Source organism: Neofelis nebulosa, chromosome 6 (assembly GCF_028018385.1).
Source record: "Neofelis nebulosa isolate mNeoNeb1 chromosome 6, mNeoNeb1.pri, whole genome shotgun sequence".
Classification (NCBI taxonomy): domain Eukaryota; kingdom Metazoa; phylum Chordata; class Mammalia; order Carnivora; family Felidae; genus Neofelis; species Neofelis nebulosa.
Window position 1 is genome coordinate 145457821 of NC_080787.1, and position 26159 is coordinate 145483979.

The following is a 26159-nucleotide window of genomic DNA, read 5'->3' on the forward strand; positions in this document are numbered from 1 at the left end:
TTTGATGTCTTCTGGTTGGCTGGCTTACATCTTTCCTGAGGGATCCCTGGACTTGTGGGCAAAGGAAATAGCAGTGGCCGGGAAAAACCAGATCCACTCTTCTGCACACACGCACTCTGTTCCTGGTAATTATATCAGTGTGTGACTGAGCCAAGGATACCCATCAAAAATAGCTGTAAGCCCAGGTGATGCTAGGGTCAGTGCCACAGGATGTGGTTTTTGACATTGCCAAGAGATGAGCCAAAGACTTGTAGAAAAATCCAGCTCTGAGATTTCATAGCCTCCAACAACAAAAGGAAAATAGGAAAGAAAAACAGGATCGGATCTAGTATGTGATTAATTGCCGATAATCTGAAAGTAAAAGAAACTCACTTATAAATTATATAATTATATACGATAGTTCTATTACATTTTGAGTTCAGGGTCAAGGGCTCTTCCCCTGTTCTGAACAGACTGAAGCCAGGGAGTGCCGGGTGTGGCCAATCCCTCCTCTGGGGCCACCCCCAGCTGGTGAGAACCCCCTTGGGAGCTGAAGCCTGTTTACACACGGGGCTGGCGGTGTATCATATCAGCCCAAACCGTGGCTGGGGTGGCCTGGACGTGCTCCATTCTTCCGCTCCGTGAATCCCCGTGAGGACTTCATGTGATCAAATGATTTCAACGTGGTGGCGACCTCCCACTAGTTCCTCTTGTAATGCTCCTAGGTGCCCTCAAACATTGCATTTGGGTCACCGAGGACACAAGTCTATGAATCATTTAGGCCACAGTAATAGCTGCAATAACACTTTCTTTTACTATCCTCTGGGTGCTTTCAAAGTGGATCTCTCATCCAATTTTATCTGGTTTATCAAGTTTTTGTCAATGTGGATTGGGCCGCGTGAAGACGAGCAGTCACCAAGCTTTACATTATAAGGAAGAGCCAGGTTAGAGGAGGAAGGCAGCTCTGCTCTCCTCCCTCTTTGGTAGAGCCCGAGGAGCAAGCTATTTGCCTAATGAAACTGGTTCTGCTCCACGATGGAGAGAATCCTTGTGTGACATGTTTCATAATAGCCCTGTCTGGGTTGGCCATAGTCTCGGGAGAGGGGACCTGCTCAGGGCTTCCACTCCTGGACTGCCAGCAAAGCCTTTAGAGAATGAGCTTCCTGGGTTTTCCCCAGAGCTTCTTTGTTCTGACCTTTGCACAGAGACGTAATGCAAGCCATGCAGCTGTCACTGAGCACAGAGCACCTCGCTGGTAGAAATTCGTGTTCACACAGGAAGGAATTGCCATATCTGGTCCTCGGGCATTGCAAATGTTTATGCCACGTAATCCTCATATTGACCTCAAGAACTTTACAGGTGGGGAAACTGAGGCTCTGTGAAGTCACCAGGTGGTAGGAGGTGGGCCCAGGGTTTGCCTGCCTATGCCCCACCCCTGGGGAGCCTGCCTCCGAATCCAGGGAGATCAGGTAATCACATGCATCGGGAAGAAGGCAAGAGTAAGGGGGCCCCACGGGGAAAATGCTAGCATCTGTGGAGGTGTGAGTGCGAGAGGGGAGGGAAGGGTGTTCGAGAAAGTTTTCATGGAGCAGATGATACTGGGATGAATGTCAAAGAAGGGCTGAGGTGTAGACAAATCTGTGCTTTCTTTTTTTTTAAAACATTTTTTGAGTTTATTTATTTATTTTCAGAGAGACAGAGACAATGTGAGAGGGGGTGGGGCAGACAGAGAGGGAGAGGGAGAGGGCGAGAGAGAGAGAGAGAGAGTCCCAAGCAGGCTCCATGCTGCCAGCACAGATCCTGATGTGGGTCTTGAACTCATGAACCATGAGGTCATGACCTGAGCCGAAAGCAAGAGTCGGATGCTTAGCCGACTGAGCCACCCAGGTGCCCCATGTGCTTTCTTGACCAGTGTCTGTATCTGGCATTGGGTTGTAAACTTAGTATGGCAGGGGCCTTCCCTTTCCTCTCTATTCCTTTTTCCTTTCTGCACTGTGCCCCAATGTTCTGGCAGAGTGGCAGAGAGCTGGTCACACAGCCGGTGTGGGCTAGGCGGGTACCGTTTTAATGGGTGGTTGGGTTGGATATTGATATGGAGGCAGCCAAGGCAGCAAGAAGAGCATGGGTGTGGAGAATCGGGCCAGGGTCTTGGGCAGGGCGAGAGCAAGGAGTCACGGCCAATGGGAGCCGGACAGGCACATTGACACGGCACCATGGGAGGCCTCGGGATGCCAGGCAAAGGCTGTGTAGAGACCCAGTGCTAGCTCTGGGGCCTGGGCTAACTTACCGAATGTCTCTGCGCCTCCAGCTCTTCTTTATTTGTAAAGTGGAGATAATGAAGGCACAACCTTCAGAGTTGGGAATTTAATTTACTCTTACATTAAATAACGTAAGACCTGTCAAGTGTTTAGCGCCGTGTTGACCCACAGTAACGTAAGTGCTTGACGCCCCTTAGCTGTCGTTGTTTTTCTTAATTCACGAACCCTCGGGACAGTGTGGCTTTCTTGTGGGGTAGCGTGAGATTGGGCCAAGCTTTTACACGAAGTAGTCTGGCGGCTACAGGACTGTTTGGGGTGGAGGCGAGACCCCCGCAGGAGATGTGAGGGTGAGTGTCTGGGATCTGGAGCACCCGGGTGAGCAGGTGTGAGGACTTGAGCTGGGGACCCGTGGGGAGAACGTAGTGTGGGCCCAGGTGCCAGGCACTTCATCCAGGCCGAGTCTGCGGGGCTCCACGACTCACCAAGGGGAGGATGGAGCTTTGCATCTGAGTCCCTAGTTCATGGGAAGAGGGGAACCAGGCAGGTTTGCTTTGGAAAGATGATGAGTTCAGTCTGGGCTGTGTTGATTCCATGGTGCCTGTGGAATCTCCAGACGCAGAAGTCCCAGTGAGTTAGGAGACGTCACTCCAGAACTCTGGAGGGAGGTCGGGCAGGCAAGCCCACAGGGAAGTCACCGACACAGAGCCATCTGGACGGAAGGCCGAGAGGGGCCTGAGGACAGGCCTGAGCTCCCACGAAAGGGCTGGCGTGGCTGGGGGTGGGGATGCAGAGGAGGCCGAGGAGGCCCTTCCTCTGCTGAGCTTGATAATGAGACCTGGCTGCCGCTGGGCAAGAGCAGGGGGCCGTGGCCATGCGTGTGACATGGTGACAACAGCCATCTCTGCTTGACGGCCCTGCCTTGTAACCGCAGGTCTTCCCAGTGTAACCCAGCCTTTCCCAGAATCGCTGTGGCCGAAAAGAGGGTGGGTGAGCTTGGGGCGCCACATCAGGAATCCCACTAAGTGCCCTTTGCCAGAGGGTCGTGGTTTTCTGGTCACATGAAGCTTTACACCTTTTCATTTTCAGACGGCACCGACCGGCAATGCTGGAACAACAAATTAGGTTAATGGATGTGTCCTTCCTTAAGGAGGCCATGTCCCCTCCAGAGAAAACCTAGATTCTCTTTATAGTGGTGTCGTGCAAATGAACGGTGTGCCCTGTGCTCTGCTTGTGAGCACCCCGGGTGGGCTCGTTCTGTTCTCGCCCAATCCTGAGGGGGCTGTCTTTGCAGTGAGATTGAGGTTCTTAATCATTTTAAAAGGAAGCTAGTCAGCCCTCTTCCCAGAAAAATGGCTGTGTGTGCCTGCATACAGCTCTTGGGTCAGTTCAGTGGTTTTGAATCCCCTGAAGCCCTCCGGTTAAGAATCCTTCCCTTAAAGTCTCAGCCTCAGAATTTTCCTGTTATGAACAAAATGACCTTCTGTGTCAAGGTGGTATAGATTCAAATGTGTATTATTGAAGAAGGCTACTGGCTCTTCTCGATAACTATCCTGTTGGCCGCCGCAAGATAATACATTTGTGTGTTTAAAACTGGGAAAAAGAGTCCTGTGGATGCTATGATTCACTCTTTCCCATATAAAATTATGGGGTCATGTAGGTCGGACTTTTGCAGAAGAAGGGAAAGCACGAGTTGATTAAATTTACAGATGTTCATGTTTCTTTGGGACGGTAGAGCAAAATAAAAAATACATGCGGGTCTCTTTTCTCTTTATTTTATAATTTATTTGATTTTCTAAATAGAGATTAAGCTAGTTAAAAGTTATGTGCACTGAACTGTCATGTAACTTTTAAAATTTTTTTAAACAATTTTTTTAATGTTTATTTATTTTTGAGACAGAGAGAGACAGAGCATGAACAGGGGAGGGTCAGAGAGAGAGGGAGACACAGAATCGGAAGCAAGCAAGTTCCAGGCTCTGAGCTGTCAGCACAGAGCCCGACGTGGGGCTCAAACTCACAGACCGTGAGATCATGACCTGAGCCGAAGTCGGAGGCTCAACCAACTGAGCCACCCAGGTGCCCCATGAACTGTCATGTACTTTTTTAACTGAGGTAAAATATACCACCAAAATTTACCTTTTTAACCACTTTTAAGTGGTAAAAATTCACTTTTAAGTGAATCTCATGACATTAAGGATCTCATGTAGTTTTAATTAATCTCATTGTGAAAAGTTTCTAAATCTTCAAAAAGTAATGACAAAGAAAATATTGTAAGAAAGTATTTGCCCAGAAAAATGTAGTCCTTGAACTGGTTCCTAAGGTGTCACAAATTTGGCCTTTCCTGGGCAAGAATACCACAAGCATTTAAGAATGCTTTAGGGACGGGCGCCTGGGTGGCTCAGTTGGTTAAGTGTCTGACTTCAACTCAGGTCATGATCTCACGGTTTGTGAGTTCAAGCCCCATGTTGGGCTCTGTGCTGACAGCTCAGAGGCTGGAGCCTGCTTCCAATTCTGGAAGCAGAATTGTTCCTTCTCTCTCTGTTCCTTCCCTGCTTGTACTCTGTCTCTCCCTCTCTCAAAAATAAAAAAATAAAGATTAAAAAAAAATTTTTTTTAAAAGAATGCTTTAGGGAAAGTTCTCATAGATTTTAGAAGTAGAATTGTCTTTTAAATGGGGTGATTTTATTTTGCTAGAGGACTAAGGAAATCTCCAAGGTAGCCATATTAAGAAAATTTTAGAGATTGTACGATTAAAATCTGGACTTTGAGTTGCATCGGGAAGTATGGAAACAGTGAGACTCTTGAAAGGCGTCAGGGGTAGACAGATCTCTGTATGTTTCATTAGCTGAAGTTGACGTATTTTCACAGGTATCTACTGCACGGCATGAGGCTAAAATCTTGTGGGAATTTGCAAACGTGAGGATCACCCTAGTAATATCTATATTAACCTTTACATCTAACATTGTTAGTAAAAGATGCTTGTGCCTTTGTGAAAAGACTCAGGGAAAAAACAACAATGATATTTTTCCTTCTCTTATACCACAGGATGTTCCTCCCTTATCCCAGGCATTGTTTTTGAAATTCAAAAGTCTGGATGTCATATTAGAAGCAGCCAAAATATTAGTGTTGGTGTCAGGAAGTTAGAATACTATTTCCAAAAGCAGTGTGAGCCAAAGCTATGGAATTTATGGATGTACTTGGCTATGGGGGATAGTAGGGAAAGCTTTGGACAAATATATCTTATAAGTAATAAATTCAGGGTATTGTCCAGACTGTGGTAAGTTCCAAGGGCTGAATTCATCTAGAATTGAGCATTCATGCTGAGTTAGCCGCTTCACTGCCTAAAGAATCATATTGCCAAACAAAGAGTCTTTGTGGCAGTGAATGCGAGGGGCATCGAGTGACATTTCTTTAACACTGTCACTTAGGGTTGGTACGGTTCCCTGTTCAAAGGCACTGTCATTTCCCCCCATCTTGTGTAGCCATTTACATCTCTTCATTCTTTTCTTTAAGTGTATTTATTTATTTTGAGAGAGAGGGGGAGTTGGGGAGGGCAGCGAGAGAGGGAGAAAGAGAGAATCCCAAGCAGGCTCCATGCTGGAAGCACAGAGCCTGACGTCAGGCTCAAACTCATGACCGTGAGATCATGACCTGAGCCGAAATCAAGAGTCAGAAGCTCAACCGACTGAGCCACCCAGATGCCCCTGCAACTCTTATTTCCTAATGAAATATTTCCTTTCTTCATTCTCAAAATGTCTTAGGGCCCTCAAGAAACTGACAAGTACAATTGAAGAGCCCTTGAAAATATTTTTGAGAGTTTGTAGAAGATATGAGAAGGTTTCTAATGATTGCAAGAAGACTGATTTAAAAAAATTTTTTTAAATGTTTTTATTTATTTTTGAGAGAGAGAGAGAAACAGCATGAGCAGGGGAGGGGCAGAGGGAGAGGGAGACACAGAATCTGAAGCAGGCTCCAGGCTCTGAGCTGTCAGCACAGAGCCCGACGCGGGGCCTGAACTCACAAACTGCGAGATCATGACCTGAGCTGAAGTCAGACACTTAACTGACTGAGCCACCCAGGCACCACAAGAGGACCAATTTTAAGGTCTCTCTTCCTCAAAAGAAAAGAAGTCCTGCTGGGTATTGATTTATGGCCCCAAATTAGAGCAATAGGCCATTTCTACAAGTGCCCAGGATCCCAAGACATGACCACTGGGGCTACAGGAGGAGCTGAGGGTGCTGACCTAAGCAGGCATGTCCTGGGGACGTCCCTCAGAGTTTCACCACTCAGAAAATGCCATCACTGGACTAAGCCTTATGGACACAACAGGAAAACTGAAAGCAAGGATCCTCTCCTAGTCCTTCCAAGGAGCCCCTTTAGAAGACAGGGTATGCACGCACGAGCAGTAATGATGGCTAACCTCTACGGGACCAAACAGGGCCATGTGAGAGCGGAGGAGCAGGAGTGCACTCAGGCTTCATTAGGTCTTTTTAGTCTCCAAAGAGGCAAAACGAGGAGTGGCTGGAGGCATGAGCTCTGCAGCCAGGTTGCCTGGGTTGAGATCCCAGCTCTGCCACTTGCCAGTTGTGTGACCTCAGGGTGAACTACTTAACCTCTCTGTGCCTCGGTTTCCCCATATTTAAAATGGAGATAATAATAGGCCCTACCTAAGAGGGATGCTGAGGGATTAGGTAATACATGTAAAGGACCTGGCTCACAGTGTGTGGTGTATAAATGTTTGCTGTAATTATAATTATTCTGCAATCTTACGTTTATCGGGAAATCTGGACTACCTACCTAAGAGCCCCTATTGCTGGGAGTGTGTTCACCTTATTGGACTTCAGGGTTCAGGAGCTTCTCCCAGAGAGCCTCTGCAGAGCTTAGTGCCAAGTGGATTGAGGGGCCCTGAGAGACCCATCACTGAGGGTTTACTCCCCAAGCACTGCATTTGCCAAATTACGAGGGTTTTTTGTTTGTTCGTTTCTCGAGCAATAGTTTCTTGCACCTGACGTTTGCACAAAGGAAGAGCTGTCTAAGCAGGCAGTCTGTACCGTCTTCCCTCCATCCTTCCCGTCCCTCTCCACAGGCGGTGTGATGTGGCAGGTAACTAAGAGCGTAGCTTCTGGAATTGCACTGATTACTAGCTGTGCGGCCCAGGGCGAGTCATCTAACTTCTCTAAGCCTTAGTCTTCCGACCTGTACAAGGGGCTGATACAGACATTTACCTCATAAAATGTGACGATTAAAAGAAGACAAAAGCTTTAAAAGATGTTACCATTGGGGGAAACAGGGTGAAGTGTCCACGGAAACTCTCTGTACTATTTTTGCAACTTCCTGTGAGTCTCTATTTTCTTTTTTTTTTTTTTAAGTGAAAATAAAAGCATGCAAAGAGCTTAGCCATGTCCTTGGCACACAAATGCTAAGAAATTTCCCAAGTATGTGTACAAACTTATTGAGTATGGATGCACACTACTAAATATTTCATGTGCACAAATTGATTTCATCCTCAAAACACCCCTACGAGGTAGGCTGTTCCCATTTTTCAGATTGGGAATCTGAGTCACAAAGAGAGTAAAAGCCACTTATCCAGGCCGGCGGTCTGCTGCGGAGCCCGTGCCTCAACCACGGCGCTGTGTGCCTTCCCTAGTGAGAGCTCAGGGTGGTGCGCTCTTCTGATCACGACTGGTGATAGAACCCTCCATTTCAGAGACTGCTGGTGCCTCTGTAGTGTGGTTCATGCAGGGGAACAGAATCCCTTTACACGTCCCAGCATTTGTGCACTGAATGGCTGGCGTTGTTTAATACAGTTTGGTAACCTGCCTGAATTAAAGATGAGCATCTCTGTAACAGTTACATATAACACCAAATTTGGTGGCTTTGTTAATGCCTTGAAAGATCGGAACAGAGCTCACAGGAGCCTTGAAAACCACGTACTAGAAACTGCCCTCAGAGCAGCAGCGGCTCAACACAGACTGCAGACACACGTCCTGCATGGGAAGAGTGCCACAGGCCTAGACAGATACACCCAGGAAGGTCTGGACCTGTTTCTAGCTGCTGCGTGAAGTACTAAGGTGTCTCCTTGCTACAGGCAGGCTTGAGCGTATTAACAGCAGCATGACATGGCCAGATCGGGGAGTTATCTTCTGTCTGGACATTTGTCAGACCTTTATCAGAATACTGTGTTCACTTTTGCTATTCAGTGTCCAAGGTGATGTGGATTTGTCTGCGCAAGAGCCGTGAAAGCGGTGGATGCCGCTGTTCTGGCTCTCACAGCCGGGCGACCCGTGGGCCTGCTCTTACTCTAGGGCTGCGAGGACTTCTTTTTCAGTTAACGGCACGAGCTTTGCTTTAAAAGAAAAAAAAAAAAAAGCTGTTCTTTAGAGAACGTCTTAGTGTTGGCACTGCTGCCTCTTGAGCTATAGTCGTCTTGAAGTTTGTACTCAGAAAGAGCCTCCCTGTTTCTCAGGGCTGTTTCTCAGCCTGCTCTGTCTGTGAACGTGGGCTGTGATAAGGAGTCATCTCTCGTAGCCTCCGTGGCATTCGTGGCTGCCCAGGTCTGAGCATGATTACTGTCACTGCCCCTGAAATGAGGAAAGGGCTTCTCAAGTGCAACGCGGGGCTCTCCCCGTGTCCCCGTATGGCCTCTCCAGTGATTAAACTCTAGAGCACGCTCCGTTTCCAGCTTCAGAGGGTGATGGCCCTTGGCGATTCCCCTAATGCGCTCACTCTGCTTTGCCCTATGTTAGAGAATGTGCACCTGGCTGTGATTGGACATTATTCACCACCTTCACCACCGCCTCACCCCCAGGCCTACATCATCATTACTTCCTGATGCGTCTCTCCGCTCCCCAACCCTGTTCTCCACACAGCAATGAGGGGTCTCTTCAAACAGAAGTCGGGTCATACCATCGATGGCTGGGGAGTCTTGATGAGCTTACCTGTCTGACCTGCCCCAGTCGGCCTAAGCTCCCATCCCCCTCCCCTTGCTCATTTACTCCAGCCATCCTGGCTTCCTAGGGGCTCCTCCAGTACCTGACCACTCTCCCCCATGGTCCGGGCACCTGCCGTTCCCTTTGCGGGGAATCCTTTCCCCCCAGATGTACACGTGGCTGGCTTATTTCCTCTCTTCTTTCAGGTGTTCGGTCAAATGCCACCTTCCGGTGATGCCCAACTCCTAGAGCTGCTCTGTCTAAAGCAGAAGTCCCCACATACTTCATATCCCCCTTCCCTACTTTATCTTCAGTCCTTTCTTCCAAATACCATCTAACATACGTTTTACTTTTTAGTCTTGCTTATAACCTCTTTCTTTCCATTACAGTGTTTGCTTCTTGAGGGCAGAATTTTAAAATATGTCTTATTTTCTACTGAATCTTCAGTGTCAAGAATGGGGCCTAGGTATAGGAGGGGCTCAGTAAATATTTGTTGCACGAATACCTGATCAGTAATGTTGTTCATAATCAGTGTCAGTTCCCCGAAGGCAGGGCACACACGGTCTGTCCTCAAAATATTTGGTGCCGTCTACCTGCAAACAGGATAGAGGATCTCCTATTGGGTAAGTTGGACTGTTTGCAGGGAGAGAAGTAGGTGTGCAGCCTGTTGAGGTCTTGTCTGGCTATGGAGTCTCCAACCATTTCAGTGCTAACCCAGAGTGAACCTAACAGTTCCCCAGATTGCTATCTCTGCCCCTGTTTTGTATCTGTAATAGTTTTGTGTCTGCAGGGAAGTCACTAGTGGAAGTTGAAAAGTGGGGCCTAGGGCACCTTTTAGGAGGTAGAGGTCAAGGCAGAGATGGAAAGTGGACGTAGGATTTGTCTGGAAGAATCACTTATGGCTTTGATCTTTCTAGACTTTGCAAATCCTGCATCCCGTGCCGGCAGGTTTCCGATCGTGGAGAAGAGAGCTCTTTAAGCTGCAAGCTGTTTCCAAGCAGACACCAAATACTTGTTCTTATTTCCAAAGTTCTGGTAATTTGCTTATTTGTTCTCTGAGGCTGTAGCCTCCTCGTCGCTCACTGTGTCTGTGTTAGATTGGCGATGTGTCGTGTGGGAGTAAGGAAGGAACATTTCCTATGTTAATTTCTCTCTGACAAGCACATGTGCAAATCTAGACACAGCCTCTTGTCTAAAAAAGTAGAAGATAAAAGAAGAAAAAGTCTCCATCCTTGTTGTGTGTGTCGTTTCCATACGGAAAAGATCCTCTGTTTCCTGGAAACCCATATTGAAAACATGTATGGGCTCCATTTACTTCTTCCTCATATGTAGGATTTAATTAGGAAAGAAAGTCCTGCAATATCTCAACTACAGTAGTTTATTTATTAATGGAGAACCCTGGGAGAAGTAAAATTATTAAATCAAAAATAAGATGAAATAGTTCTACCTGATGGCCCAGGGTACAGAACTAGTAAGACTCAATCGAATATACGGAATTCTTGCTCAACACCAGGGTCTGTGTCTGAAGCTTTATGTGCATTTCTCATTTATTCCTCAGGATGAACTGGCTAGATAGATACTCTTACGGATGCAGAAACTGAGGCTTGGAGAGTGTTTTCTCAAGGTAAAATAGCCACTGAGTGGTAGAATCATATGTTTAGAGCTGGTGGTCTGATTTCAGAGTCTGTGTCCACACTTACTACACTAAACTGGCTCTCTAGAAAGTAGAGGAAAGACCCCTAGTGAGGTAAGAAGGTACTCTGGATTTATATCTTCTCCCTCTGCCTCCTCAGCCTGCCATCCCCATGTAGTAATAGTACCCACTACTTTACATAAAAACGAAAATAACCTTTGATTATAGTGAAATTTACATAGTTTACAGTAACAGAGTGGCCTGGCATAGGTAAATACTTATGGATTTTTACTTTATAAATACTTTATGAATTTTTACAGGAACAAGGTTTGATATTGGATGAAGACCATAATTTCCAGATTAAACTAGGAAGGAACTTAGCTAATCGTTTGATTTAGCATAGATTGGTGCAGAAAACCCAGCAGTGCACCCGTTTAGAGAATATTTTAGATCCAAATGTGCAAGTTATCATAAATCATAAGTCCTGATGACCATCCAGTTCTCTCTTTTTTTTTTAAATTTTTTTAATGTTTATTTATTTTTGAGACAGAGAGAAACAGATTGAGAGTGGGGAAGGGGCAGAGAGAGAGGGAGGCGCAGAATCGGAAGCAGGCTCCAGGCCCTGAGCTGTCAGCACAGAGCCCGATGCGGGGCTCGAACCCACGAACCGTGAGATCATGACCTGAGCCGAAGTCAGATGCTCTACCGACTGAGCCACCCAGGCGCCCCCACCATCCAGTTTTCTGTGTGATTGAAAATAGCTCAAGCATGTTGAGTGTCCGTGTTGGTCACCCAAGCCCTTCCAGCCCCAGTAGGACCCCATTTGTGCATGCGCAAGGCAATTGAAGATCAAATGCCATTACTCATTCGGTTCTGATGACTTAAGGGCAGGGTATTAGTCAACTTTGCTACTGTAACACACAGTTGCAAAAGTTGAATGGCTTTCAACAGCGAATGGCTTGCTCGTATAACACAGGCCTGCTCTGTAGGCTGTGGGGCCCTGCATGGGTTTTCTCGTCCTCAGAGCAACAGTTATCTGGGCATGCTGTTCTCGTGGTGGAAGGGAGAGGAGGATGCCACGCTGAACCACGTGTTGAATCAGAAGCTTCTCTCATGTGGCAGGTGTCACATTTGTTCACATTCCTTGGCCAAAGTGAGTTCTATGGCCAGTCTGGACAGTGGGCCGGAGGTCTATTTGGGCCACCAGGACACATTGCAGGTCACACGACGAAGGACAAGGGTGTGGTCTTTGGGGGGATGGGCACGGTGGGAGGTGTGAGTCTACCCATTTGAGAAGCTGGAAGTCTGCACTCTGTCTTGGCCCATGTAAGGAGGAGGTCCACACGGACGGGTTAGGTATTTGATCTTGGTTTGCAGATATGCTGTGTGCAACTACGTTTGCAGTCCCTTGCTTTCACTTTCCCTATCTGAGCCATCTCTGGGAGCTTTCTAGGAACCATAGGAAACAGCAAAGTTTTTTCACCTTCTTGTGTAAGAAGCTCTGAGAATTATCTTGACTTGAGAAGTGTGACCGTGACTTTCAGAGTACTGGCGCCTGTTTTTTTGGACAAGTGTGCACTCACCCCAGGCTGAGGCATCACATGGCCCTGAGAGGCCAGAGCCTGGGTAAAGGGGTAAAGAGGCCAGCAGTGGGTTGACAGGAATCTCATTGGGTGCTTGCCTGGAGGGAGGTGGGTGGCTGTGGAGCAGAGCCCCTGGCTGTGATGTAGGGTCTCTGTCATGGTCGTGGTGCTGGAGTTCATCAGGTCCCTGGTGGCCACAGGACTAAATAAGGAGGACGAGAAGTGAATGCATTCTGGAAGTCGCAGCTCTGGTGTGCGGATCTTTTTGGGGGGGATTAAAGCCACGAGGCACGCTTCCATTTAACCTCAGATAAATTTTTTACAGATATTTGGAGCCAGCTTCTTATTTTTTTTAAAGTGTTAATAACATCATTCGTTCAATAGGCACTGGATTTACAATGTTCAAAATTCAAAAGGAACAAAAGAGCTTTCAGCAAAAGTCTCCCGTCTAACCCTGTCTCCCAACTTCCTTCAGTTCTGCTCATGAGGCCGTCACTAGTTTCCTGTGTGTCTGCCCTTCCACAGACCTTTCATGCATGTTCGTAAGACATATCCTTTGTTGCTGGAAACTTTCTACACAACAAGAATTACATTAGAAATTCATTGTGCAGCAAAAGAAAGAAAGAAAGAAAGAAAGAAAGAAAGAAAGAAAGAAAGAAAGAAAGAAAGAAAGAAAGAAAAGAGAAAGAAAGAAAGAAAGAAAGAAAGAAAGAAAGAAAAGAGAAGGAAAGAAAGAAAGAAAGAAAGAAAGAAAGAAAGAAAGAAAGAAAGAAAGAAAGAAAGAAAAAGAAGAAAGAAAGAAAGAAAGAAAAAGAAAAAGGAATTGTGCAGCAAACTGTATTGGGAATCTTCCAATATATGTTACATTTGAACCTGTTTGTTTCTTAGATCAAGATTTTATTACTCAGGATAACATAGGAAAAGTATTCTGTGTCAGTATAAATGTCTTTGCTCTCAAGTTAAATAATGTAAGAAGACAAAGTTTATAAAAAGAGTTAGTACAGGTCCAAGTACTGTTTTTTGTTTTTTTCTGAGAGAGAGAGAGAGAGAGAGAGAGAGAGAGAGAGAGAGAGAGAGACAGAGGGAGAGAGAGAGAGAATCTTAAGCAGGCCCCATTCTTAGCATGGAGCCTGATGCAGGGCTTGATTCCAAGACCTGGGATCACGACCTGAGCTGAAATCAAGAGTTGGACACTCAACCAACTGAGCCACCCAGGCGCCCTGTATGGGGTATTTTAAAGTTTAACATTAGCATTACAGTTAACTCATGATACAAATTTTTATTTTATTTTTTGGTATTGAACTTTTTAAAATTTATTTTTTTATCGTTTTATTTTTTTCCCCATCATGTAAATGTACTCTTTAATCCCCATTCCCTATCTCCCCCATTCCCTCCCCCCTCCACCACCCTCTAGAAACCATCAATGTATTTTCTATGGTTAAGAGTCTATTTCTTGGTTTGTCTCTCTCTCTTCTTTTTTCCTTTGTTTTGTTTCTTAAATTCCACATACATTGAATGAGATCATATGGTATTTGTCTTTCTCTGGCTTATTTCTCTTAGGATTATACTTTCTATCCATGTTATTGGAAATGGCAAGAATTCATTCTTTTTTTGTGGCTGAATAATACTCCACTGTGTTTATATACCACATCTTCTTTATCCATTCATCAGTCAGTGGACACTTGGGGTTCTTCCATATCTCGGCTATTGTAAATAATGCTGCAGTAAATATCGGGGTGCATGTATCCCTTTGAATTAGTGTTTTTGTATTTTGGGGGTGAATACCAGTCGTGTGATTACTGGATACTTCTATTTTTAACTTTCTGGGGAACCTCCATACTGTTCTCCACAGTGGCTGCACCAGTTTGCATTCCCACCAACACCGTGCGAGAGTTCCCCCTTCTCCGCATCCTCGCCAACACCCGTCGCTTCCTCATGACACACATCTTTTATCCTCATGGTGCTTCAGCTTTATTACCTGTCAGATCGATATAATGATCCTTATTATCCAGGCTCACGATAGCAGAAGCTGTGCTCTGTTAGTACATAATATTCGGAAAGTTCTCTGGAAACTTCCGCGTGTGATGTTCACCACTGAGCCTGGAGCTATGACTGCTATTAAAGAATGAGTTGCTAGAAGAGAAGTGGATCAGTAACGGCAGACAGGAGCCTCCTTTCCCCTGGCTTGCAAAACTCCTCACTGGCTTCCAAGCCTCGTTCTCTGCGCGTGCCTGTCTGTTGGTGGCAGAGTAAATATTATTTCCGTTAACCAAAGAGAAAAATAAAATGTTTGCCATACATCATTTCCCCGGCGTTTTGCCCAGGACTCTCTTTTCCTGAAGCAGAAAGCATCCCTGGTGGGCGCCGAACAATATGCCTGTGCTGTCCTGCAGGGGCAGCTGGTCACCCAACCCGAAGCCCTGGTCAGATGCCTCCTGAAGAATCACCTCCTCCACTCTTTCCACCTTTCACACAGCAGGAGCGCTCCTGGAGGTATCCTGGAGCCATGGGCAACGCTCCTGGTGGGTTTTTCTTTTCTCTTTTCTTTTCTTTTCTCTTCTCTTCTATTCTTTTTTTTTTTTATAGAGGACCAAGGGGCCTCCTTTTTTTTTAATTTAATTTTTATTTACTTTTGAAAGAGAGAGAGAGACAGAGTGTGAGCTGGGGGAGGGGCAGAGAGAGAGGGAGATACAGAATCTGAAGCAGGCTCTGGGCTCTGAGCTGTCAGCACAGAGCCCGACACGGGGCTTGAACTCACAAACTGTGAGACCATAACCTGAGCCAAAGTCAGATGCTTAGCCAACTGAGCTACCCAGGTGCCCTCCCCCTTTATTTAAAGCAGCAATTCTAAGATTTGTCCAGAACTCGATCAAAGAACATCATTGGGCAAAAGTGAGGTAGTCATTTCGTCTGTCACTTGGTTGAAGCCAACTTAGGTAAGTTTGTCCACAGGTTACTCAGGGTAGGGGCCCCTGCCAGAGCAAAGGGGGAGCATGGTGGCAGCACCCAGGGGATCCTGTCCCTAACCCCACCACCTCCACTCTGCTCCAGTCCTCAGAGTTCATTTATGGCCCCTACTGATAACACTCTGGTCAGACTGCTAGCATTGGAATCCCAGTTCTGCCTCTTACTAGCTGTGTGACTTTGGGTAGTGCCCTGACCTCTCTGGGCCTCTGTTTTCCTCCTCTATAAACTGGAGATATCTGTCTTTTGGGGTTATATTTGAGATTAAATGTATTAATATAGGGAAAGCTTTTAGAACAGTGCCTGACGGGGGCGCCTGGGTGGCGCAGTCGGTTAAGCGTCCGACTTCAGCCAGGTCACGATCTCGCGGTCCGTGAGTTCGAGCCCCGCGTCAGGCTCTGGGCTGATGGCTCGGAGCCTGGAGCCTGTTTCCGATTCTGTGTCTCCCTCTCTCTCTGCCCCTCCCCCGTTCATGCTCTGTCTCTCTCTGTCCCAAAAATAAATTAAAAAAAAAAAAAAAAAAAAAAAAAAAACATAGAACAGTGCCTGACGTATTGTAAGTACTGGATGAATGAATGAATATTATTATTTAATTATTGTTCACAGTCAGCCAACATTTATAAATAAAAGGTCTTCTTTGCGTGAAGCTTTGTGCGAAGTCTTTACATGATATTTCATTTATCCCCCTCAATGATCTCATGAGCTTTATATTTCAGGAGTAAAGAAAATGAGAACCAGGAGGTCAAGGCGCTTGTCCAAAGTCAAATGGTTAATAAGTGACAGAGTGGAAGTTTTAATTTTAGTCTGTCTGGCTCCAAATTCCACACTTCCAAATATTATTATGGGCAGTCCACACATCCACAGTGAAACCTACCGTTGGTGAGCAAAGCACACCTAACTGCAGAATCCCAGGGTGTAATGTTTCAAGTTGTGCCTTTTGTAATGGCATTCGATATTTGCCTGTGTATACCTGGAAACAACTGTTGGTCAAGGGGTTCTGGGAATGGAAGAAGCCCTGAGATAAGCCTTCAGTAGGACGACATATTTTGTTTCCTTTCTAAATGTAGGAAACTCAGCAAGGATTTTTCCGCCTCAGTTGCAGACAGCATCTTGTAGGCGGCCTTTGGTAAAAAGTCCTTCTCAGGCCATCACTTTCCCATTGAGAGCTGGGAAGAGGGCTCTTCAGGATCTGGTCAACTGATCAAGAATGAGACCAAAGCAGGTGGAGGAGAGGCTGTGGTCAGAAAAGGGTTAGGCAGGAGGATCAATGACCAAGGCAACATCTGAAATGAACACGTGGCCAGAAGTTGGGTTCAACATGGAGGAAACAAGGACCACAGTGGGGAAAGTCCCTGTAGAAGCCAGAGTTGGGGGCAGCAACTCTGAGCCTGCTGACAGGGGAGGGGGCTGGGGCAAGGGTCAAAGGGACATTCCCAGTGACTCCTAGTGAGAGGTTTTAGCATTGCCCTCCCTCCTGTCCCCACAGTTTATACACGTAGTTTGTATATATGTAAAACCATTGAAAATAATAGCTCCAAATTACTGGAGATAAATCAGTATTACCCAAAGGGACAGAAGGATTCTAGGAGTTAATTTTGCCTCTGTCTTCTGCCAGCTTCTTGCAGCATTTTTGATTAGACCAGGGCCATCCTAGTTTATTAAAAATAAACAAAACCAAGTTGGGCTAGAAATAGATGGAACCTTGGTTCATTTGCCCTGCCCCTGTCTTCTTCCTGTTAAATCTCTATTTCATGTGGTTGTCTGGCCAAAACAGTGTCTATTTTTAAAACAACGGAGGATGCTTTCAGGCTTGGGTTAGAGAGGCCAGTGCTAGAATGCTGGGGGCACAGTGCCTCGCGTTGGCCCAGCGTCTCTTCATGGTGAGTCACAAACCTCCTCCACCATCTTGGGATGGTAGGTGGGCCACCAAAGTGTGGGACCAGGGAGAAGTTCTTTTAAGGCTAATGTTCTATAGAAATTATTTGGGAAGTCTGTTAAAGTCTTGTCTGAAAGTGAAACATCCCCCTTCCACTTTTTTCATTCCATTCAATACTGTTGTTTTTTTAAAACTATATTTAGATGCAAAAACAAAACAAAACAAAACAACTGAGGCAAGATGGTTTTATTTTGGAAAAAGCCTGAGAGAGAGAAGGGTGGTGTGGAGGTGGGGTGTTAGGGTGTAAAACTAAATGCTTCCAAATGCCAAGAGTTGAATAGTTGTAGAACCAAGATGTCAAAGTTACTGTTCTTTGCACCCCACTTGCCCCAGCACAAAGCCATCTCTGGGGCCAGCACCCTTTCACAAGCTCCATCTCTGCGCACACTGTCACCCCAGAGGAGTGGGTCACTCAGTGGTGTGGAGTGCACTGGGGCAATTGCAGGTTGCAGCAATTCCGTGTTATTTTAATTTGCTCATACTTCTCTGTTTATAACCTTTTCCCAAACAATTTGAAGTGCCCATACTTCCCTTTTACTTCCTGCAATCGGATTTGTATTTGGTGACATTTATTATGCTGGGGACACTTGGCGTCTAGCTCGGTCCTTCCCTGCATCTAGATATTCTCTCATCTAGATAGCATCTCCTGAAAGTCATCTCTTATTACCTCGTGCACACGTTATTACCCTCAGCCCCCTTCAAGCCTTCTCCATTCAGCCATATCCACCATTCCTAAAACCCAGCTCGGTTCCCACCCCATCCTAAAAGTTTTCCCTGACCCTTCAGTTGGTCTGTATCACTTCCTTTTCTAACTCCTTGACATATTGTCTGTGTCACGTAATTACTAACTTGCTACATAAGAATTATACGCTGATGTATTTGTGTATGTACGTATATGTATATATGTGTGTGTATTTATACGTATACACACACATTGATATGCGCATGTATAACATATGTTGTCTGAATGTAATGCCACTTTATCTGAAGGTTTTAATTGTCCGTTTAGTCTCCAGTGTGGGCAAGAGAGTCCTCTGTTCTGGGCTCTATGGGGCCTTGTTCAGACCCTTACAGGCCATTTCTGTTGCTTTGTCTCCCCATGGGGCCAAATGGACACACCTCCTCCTTCTTGTAGAGCTTGCTCTGGGTGCCTGGGACCCAGAATTCCTTGTCTGAATGACCTGAAGCCCACTTAGAGAGGCTGCGAAGGCTCTTCCCCGTGTTTGTGGGGCTGTGCATCCCAGGACTGAGAGGCGGGCTGCGATGCCTGTTGGGGAAGGTGGTGGGGGTGTCATGAACAGGTCTCAGGCTGCAGGCTAGGCTGTCCCCACGCAAGGGATAGGGAACTGAGGCAGGATGCAAAGGAAGGCGAGGAAGGCCAGGTCTGAGGGTGCAAAATGCTAGGAAGTCTAAGAATCCTAAACAGAACTTGGCTTTTGGCTCTTTATGGAGTACATTTGTCAAGGAAGGGGGATGGGGCGCCCGGCTGGCTCAGTGGGTGGAGCAGGCCACTCTTGATCTCAGGGTTGTGATTTCGAGCCCCATGTTGGGTGTAGAGATTGCTTAGAAATAAAATCGTAAAAAAAATTTTTTTAATGCTTATTTGTTTTTGAGACAGAGAGACAGAGACAGAGCATGAGCAGGGGAGGGGCAGAGAGAGAGAGGGAGACACAATCTGAAGCAGGCTCCAGGCTCTGAGCTGTCAGCACAGAGCTCGATGTGGGGCTCAAACTCATGAACCACAAGATCATGACCTGAGCTGAAGTTGGATGCTTAACCGACGGAGCCACGCATCTACCCTCCCCAAAATAAACTCTTAAAAAAACAAGGAAGGGGGATATACCCAGGTCATTTAAGTTTTTCCCTGGATTTTTGCTGTTTACATATTTAGGTGTAGGGTGAGTGGCCCTCTCATACCCTTACCCTACATGCCACAAATGTTGGGGCTTTTCTTCCCAGTGAAACTGTAAGTTTTTGTCAGCAGTATTTAAAAAATACTCATATTTTAAAAAATTTTTTTAAATGTTTACTTTTGAGAGAGAGAGGCACAGAGCATAAGCAGGGGAGGAGTAGAGAGAGAGGGAGGCACAGAATCCGAAGCAGGCTCCAGGCTCCGCACTGTCAGCACAGAGCCCAACGTGGGGCTCGAACTCACACACCGCAAGATCATGACCTGAGCTGAAGTCAGATGCTTAACCGACTGAGCTATCCAGGTGCCCCAAAATATACTTTTATTTTATTTATTTGTAACTGTGATGTGTAAGTCTGACTTTGAGTAAAGGATGGGAGGTATTTGGAATAATTGCTGAGTGAAACTTCGCTGCACCATGAAGTTTATCCCTGTACGAAATGAATATTTTTCCTGCCTCTAATGTGTGTGAGAGTGGACAAAAGCCGCTATAGCTATTAAATGACTAAAGTTGACTATACAACCTCATAAATATTCACAAAAAATAGTTTTGCTCAATATTCAGTTTATGTCAACAAATTCACCTCCACTTGCATTTAGTGGTTCTTCCCTTCTGTTGTTAATTACCCAGAAATTGTTATTAAGTGTGCAGAGTATGTGGCCAGGCACAGTGAAAAATGCATGAGGTCCCTACCCAAACATTCTGCTTGGAACAAAGAGAGGACAAATAAGAAACTTTAATAAAACTTCAGATTTTGTGGCTCTTAACCAGAAGTGCTGTTGTAGCGTAGATGATTGTTTCTTGAAAATAGTATTTTCCCTATTTTTAAAAATGAGACCTTTTTGGCATTAAAAAAAATTTTTTTTAACATTTATTTATTTTTGAGAGATAGGCAGAGAGGGGACAGAGGATCTGAAGGAGGCTCCATGCTGTGAATGCAGAGCACCCAATGCGGGGTTTGAACCCATGAACCGTGAGGTCATGACTTGAGTCAAAATCAAGAGTTGGCCACTTCACTGACTGCGCCACGCAGGCTCCCCACTTTTTGGCATTTTAAAATAATAAAAATGCAAGTGTAGCCGTTTTAATTCTCATAAATTCTTCAAGGCAGACACTCTTAGTCCAATTATAGGAAAGAGAAAATTAGGCTTAGAGAAGTTTAGTGTTTTCCCCAAGGCCACACAGTTGTGATTCAGTAGAGCCAAGACAAGAGTGGAAGTCACTGACCTTCAGTGCAGGCCTCTATACACACCTGGTGCCCCCCAGGCACCCCCCCACCCCCCACGTACCCCCCAGGCACCCAGGATCTTATCATAGATCATCACAAACATTTGTCAGAGCAAGGTAAATTTCCTGTGGGGTGAGATGAGGTTTGTAGAGAAATGGGAAGCAAGAGAGATTTTAGTTTTTTCAAATACAAGTTTCCCACCAAATACAGGTTGTTTGGAAAGTTAGGTTAAAAAGGCATTAGAGAGTATACATTGTATATTTTATGAATATTATTCAATTTCCTTTATTTTTTTAAGATGATTTTTTCTTTTTTTTACATTTTTAAATACATATTTTAATATAAATCTGTAAAATGATGTGCATAGAATAACTTCAACAGCATTATATAAATGGAAGCAATTTTTTTCTTTTAAATCCCAGCAGTGAGGAAAATTGATCATTAACGTGAGAGTCCCCTTGGGGAGATTAAGCACCCTTGCCAGCTGAGCCGTTAGGTATGGGATTCTTTTTTTTTTTTTTTTCCTGTTTTATTTATTTATTTATTTATTTATTTATTTATTTATATATAATTTATTGTCACATTGGCTTACATACAACACCCAGTGCTCATCCCAACAAGTGCCCTCCTCAATGCCCATCACCCATTTTCCCCTCCCCTCACCCCCCCATCCATTTTTAGTTCTCTGTATTTAATAGTCTCTTGTGGTTTGGCTCCCTCCCTCTCTGTTTGTAACTATTTTTCCCCTCCCCCTCCCCCATGGTCTTCTGTTCAGTTTCTCAAGATCCACATATGAGTGAAAATATGATACCTGTCCTTCTCTGACTGACTGATTTCACTTAGCAGAATACCTCCAGTTCCATCCACGTTGCTACAAACGGCGTGATTTCATTTTTTTCACATTGCCATGTAGTTTTCCATTGTGTACATAAACCACATCTTTATCCATGTGTCAGTTGATGGACATTTAGGCTCTTTCCATACTTTGGCTCTTGTTGAAAGTGCTGCGATAAACATTGGGGGTACAAGTGCCCCTATGCATCAGCACTCCTGTATCCCTTGGGTAAATTCCTAGCAGTGCTATTGCTGGGTCATAGGGTAGATCTATTTTTAATTTTTTGAGGAACCTCCATACTGTTTTCCAGAGCGGCTGTACCAGTTTGCATTCCCACCAACGGTTCAGGAGGATTCCCGTTTCTCCATATACTCACCAGCATCTGTTGTTTCCTGAGTTTTTAATTTTAGCCACTCTGGCCGACATGAGGTGGTATCTCAGTGTGGCTTTGATTTGAAAGATGATTTTTTTCAAAGTGTATTTATTTATGTTGAGAGAGGGAGCACAAATGGGGCAGGAGCAGAGAGAGAGGGAGAGAGACAGAACCCCAAGCAGGCTCCGCACTGTCAGTGCAGAGCCCGATGTGGGGCTTAAAACCACAAACCACGAGATCATAACCTGAGCCGAAGTCAGAATCGGCTCAACCCAGGTGCCCCTATTCAATTTCCTTTAAAGTCCACCTTAAAATAATCAGATTTTTTGAGGTTTAATTTGCATAACATAAAATTCACCTCTTTTAAGCGTACAGCTGGATGAGTTACACAAATGTGTTCAGTCATGAAAATAGCTCCACAGTCATAATAAGGAATTTCTAAGATCTTCTGTGCCCCTTTTGATGTTGGTGCCTTCTCCTGGCGGCCACAGATCTGCCGTCCAGATAGTTGGGCCTTTTCTCGTCTTTCATATAAATGGAATCTTGCCATTTGTAGTCTTTTGTGCCTACCTTCTTTTGCTCGCTTTGGGCCCACTTTTAATTGTTTCTGCTTTTACTCTTTTAGTCCTCAGAGCACGTGAATTAGGGTTTACTCTCCAAGTGGAATCAGACGATGCCATAATTCCCTCTGACTTTTTTTTTTTTAATTTTTTTTTTACGTTTATTTATTTTTGAGACAGAGAGAGACAGAGCATGAAGGGGGGAGGGGCAGAGAGAGAAGGAGACACAGAATCGGAAGCAGGCTCCAGGCTCTGAGCCATCCGCCCAGAGCCTGACGCGGGGCTCGAACTCACGGACCGCGAGATCGTGACCTGAGCTGAAGTCGGACGCTTAACCGACTGCGCCACCCAGGCGCCCCTCCCTCTGACTTATTATCGACGGGAAAATTCACTCAGAGACTTAGGAACCTCAGGCAAACCACTGCTTTGAAATCTCCCGCCTGTACAGTGATGGGCTTTGATGTCAGACATGGGTGGTTTGAATTTCAGCTTTTCCACTTTCTAACTATGTGATCTTGAGCAGATTTACTCTCTGGGCCCTCCTTTTCTTAATCTCTGAAGTGGGGGTAATGATTGGATATCCCTCATAACATTGTTTGGGCCAAATATGATCTTACATGGAAAACACTTAGCGATATCTGGTATAGCATGAGAATTCATGAGGATGATGATTCTTAGCACAGCCTTTACCTCTGCTTTCTGTCTGATCGGAGGCCCTTGCTGGGGACTGGCGATGTAGGATTAAGGAAATCACCCATTTATGGTATTTCTCAAGCCAAACTAACTTGCAGATTTTTCCATAATAGATCGTGAGCCTTATCTGATGGTGCCTTTAAGGCACATGGTAACAACTTTGGTAAATATTTATAAACATTAGCAAAGAAATGCATTTGAAGGGGAATAGTTCCAAATCCATGAAATACACTGAATTAAGAACAATAGAAAGTGACATCACCAAATTGTTTTATGAACTTAGGAATTCCTGAATACTTATATTCTTCTCTCACTTTTGTGTAGAGTATTTTCTTTGCAAACGGAAGAGCGTGGAACTAACCAGCCCTTGAATGGATCAATTTTATTACTTTAAGAGATAAACAAAAAGTCAAACCCGTTTCTGAAAAAGTCGTATCTTCACTGCCAATCTACTTACGCCTTTTGACAATTGGATTTTAAATTATTCTTTTTTTAAATTTTTTTTAATGTTTATTTATTTTTGAGACAGAGAGAGACAGAGCATGAATGGGGGAGGGTCAGAGAGAGAGAGAGGGAGGCACAGAATCTGAAACAGACTCCAGGCTCTGAGCGACAACTGGATTTTAACACCCCTCCTCGAATCTGTAAACTGGACCCAAGTCAGCTAACACAGGTGTGCAAATGGCAATACAGTAGAAGGCAGCTTGTGCTTCCCATAAATATTAACGCGTTGATTCCCAAGTCAGATTTTCTCCAGGTGTATCCATGTTCAGCATTTTACCCTGATTTTAACTTCTTACAATATTATGGATCTCTACAAGCAGAAACACGTTCATGTTTTTAAGTAATAATTATCGTTCACTGTGGGAGAGGTTTTGATGTCAAAACTCTGGTCTTGTGTTTGTGCACGTTTGCAGAGGCTGGTTGTGTCCTTCCTGACGGGTGAGATCTGAGCCCTGTAGGGGTGGGAAGGTTGAGATGGGAGCGTGGAGTGCCTCCACCATGCTTATGATTTCCAAAGAAACCAATTAACCTTTGCTGTGACCTTGACCTCCCTCAGAGCTTACAAATGCTAATCCTTGCTGCATCTTCCTTTGATAAATTTAGCACAAATCGATATCAGAAATAATAACAAGTTTGGAGGTATTTGGAGAAGTGGCAAGCGGAAGAAGAATGACCTTGTGCATTTTCCATGTCACCCATTGTCTGGGACAGAGAAAGGTGAAGTGTATACCTGCTCATTAGCAATCAGAACAGAGTCGTACTGTCACTTGGACTATGAGCTCCACAAGGACAGTGTGTCCTCAGTTCATGGCCCAGTGCCTGGCACATAGTAGGCCCTCTATTCAACACACATTTAATAAATATGTATTCATTCAATAAGCATTTGCTAATAAGTGAATACATGGGATGATGAAGTAATAGGTTCTGCTGCCGGACTACAGTAAAAGTGGGAGGCATCACGGCCCAGACTTTAGCCTCTACTACAAAGCTGTAATCATCAAGACAGCATGGTATTGGCACAAAAACAGACACATAGACCAATGCAATAGAAACCCCAGAACTAGACCCACAAAAGTATGGCCAACTAATCTTTGACAAAGCAGGAAAGAACATCCAATGGAAAAAAGACAGTCTCTTTAACAAATGGTGCTGGGAGAACTGGACAGCAACGTGCAGAAGGATGAAACTAGACCACTTTCTTACACCATTCACAAAAATAAACTCAAAATGGATGAAGGACCTGAATGTGAGACAGGAAACCATCAAAACCCTAGAGGAGAAAGCAGGAAAAGACCTCTCTGACCTCAGCCACAGCAATTTCTTATTGACACATCCCCAAAGGCAAGGGAATTAGAAGCAAAAATGAACTATCGGGATCTCATTAAGATAATAAGCTTCTGCACTGCAAAGGAGACAATCAACAAAACTAAAAGGTAACCAACGGAATGGGAAAAGATATTTGCAAATGACATATCGGACAAAGGGCTAGTATCCAAAATCTATAAAGAGCTAACCAAACTCCACACCCGAAAAACAAGCAATCCAGTGAAGAAATGGGCAGAAAACATGAATAGACACTTCTCTAAAGAAGACATCCAGATGGCCAACAGGCACATGAAAAGATGCTCAACATCACCCCTCATCAGGGAAAGACACATCAAAACCACACTGAGATACCACCTCACGCCGGTCAGAGTGGCTAAAATGAACAAATTAGGAGACTATAGATGCCAGAGAGGATGTGGAGAAATGGGAGCCCTCCTGCACTGTTGGTGGGAATGCAAACTGGTGCAGTCACTCTGGAAAACAGTGTGGAGGTTCCTCAAAAAATTAAAAATAGATCTGCCCTATGACCCAGCAATAGCACTGCTAGGAATTTACCCAAGGGATACAGGAGTGCTGATGCATAGGGCACTTGTACCCCAATGTTTATAGCAGCACTCTCAACAATAGCCAAATTATGGAAAGAGCCTGAATGTCCATCAACTGATGAATGGATAAAGAAATTGTGCTTTATATACACAATGGAATACTATGTGGCAATGAGAAAGAATGAGATATGACCTTTTGTAGCAACATGGATGGAACTGGAGAGTATTATGCTAAGTGAAATAAGTCATGCAGAGAAAGATACCATATGTTTTCACTCTTACGTGGATCCTGAGAAACTTAACAGAAGACCATGGGGAAGGGGAAGGAAAAAAAAAGAGGTTAGAGAGGGAGGGAGCCAAACCATAAGAGCTCTTAAAAACTGAGAACAAACTGAGGGTTGATGGGGGGGTGGGGGGGAGGGGAAAGTAGATGATAAATATTGAGGAGGGTACCTGTTGGGATGAGCGCTGGGTGTTGTATTGAAGCCAATTTGACAATAAATTTCGTATTAAAAAATAATTTAAGAAAACATTTGGTTTAGATAAAACAAACTCCATTTTTTTAGGGTAAAAGCGTTTCATAGAAATTAAAACACAAACCTTGTACTTGGATTATTTTCCGGAAGCCTTGTTTCTTGAACAATAACTATTGAAGATGGCATATACTTTTGAGGGGAAACAAAAAAAAGCCAGCAAGAGAACAGAAAGTGCCTACTGGGGTTTTGAGGGGTGGATGGGGTCCCCAGGACTGTGGAGGCCGACGGTCTTGGGTCCTGCGAGCTCTGGGGAGTGCTCCAGAAAGGTGGGATGGCCTGACTCAGTGCAGCACTGACATCAGTCAGTAAGTTCTGAGGCTGAGGTCACGGTGCCCTGCCAGCCCCTCCCTCTGCCCAAACCTGACCTTGG

At 45.0% G+C, this 26159-nt stretch overlaps 1 protein-coding gene and 1 non-coding gene across 3 annotated transcripts in view; one reads left to right on the top strand and one right to left on the bottom strand.

The window, feature by feature from the left end:
• The window catches only part of ZDHHC14 (zinc finger DHHC-type palmitoyltransferase 14), a 289733-nt gene that overhangs the window by 51450 nt on the left and 212124 nt on the right, over positions 1-26159 (top strand). The window lies entirely within an intron of this gene.
• TRNAR-UCG (transfer RNA arginine (anticodon UCG)) lies at positions 11436-11520 on the bottom strand. The gene has a single exon. It is a non-coding gene; the product is annotated as a tRNA-Arg (tRNA).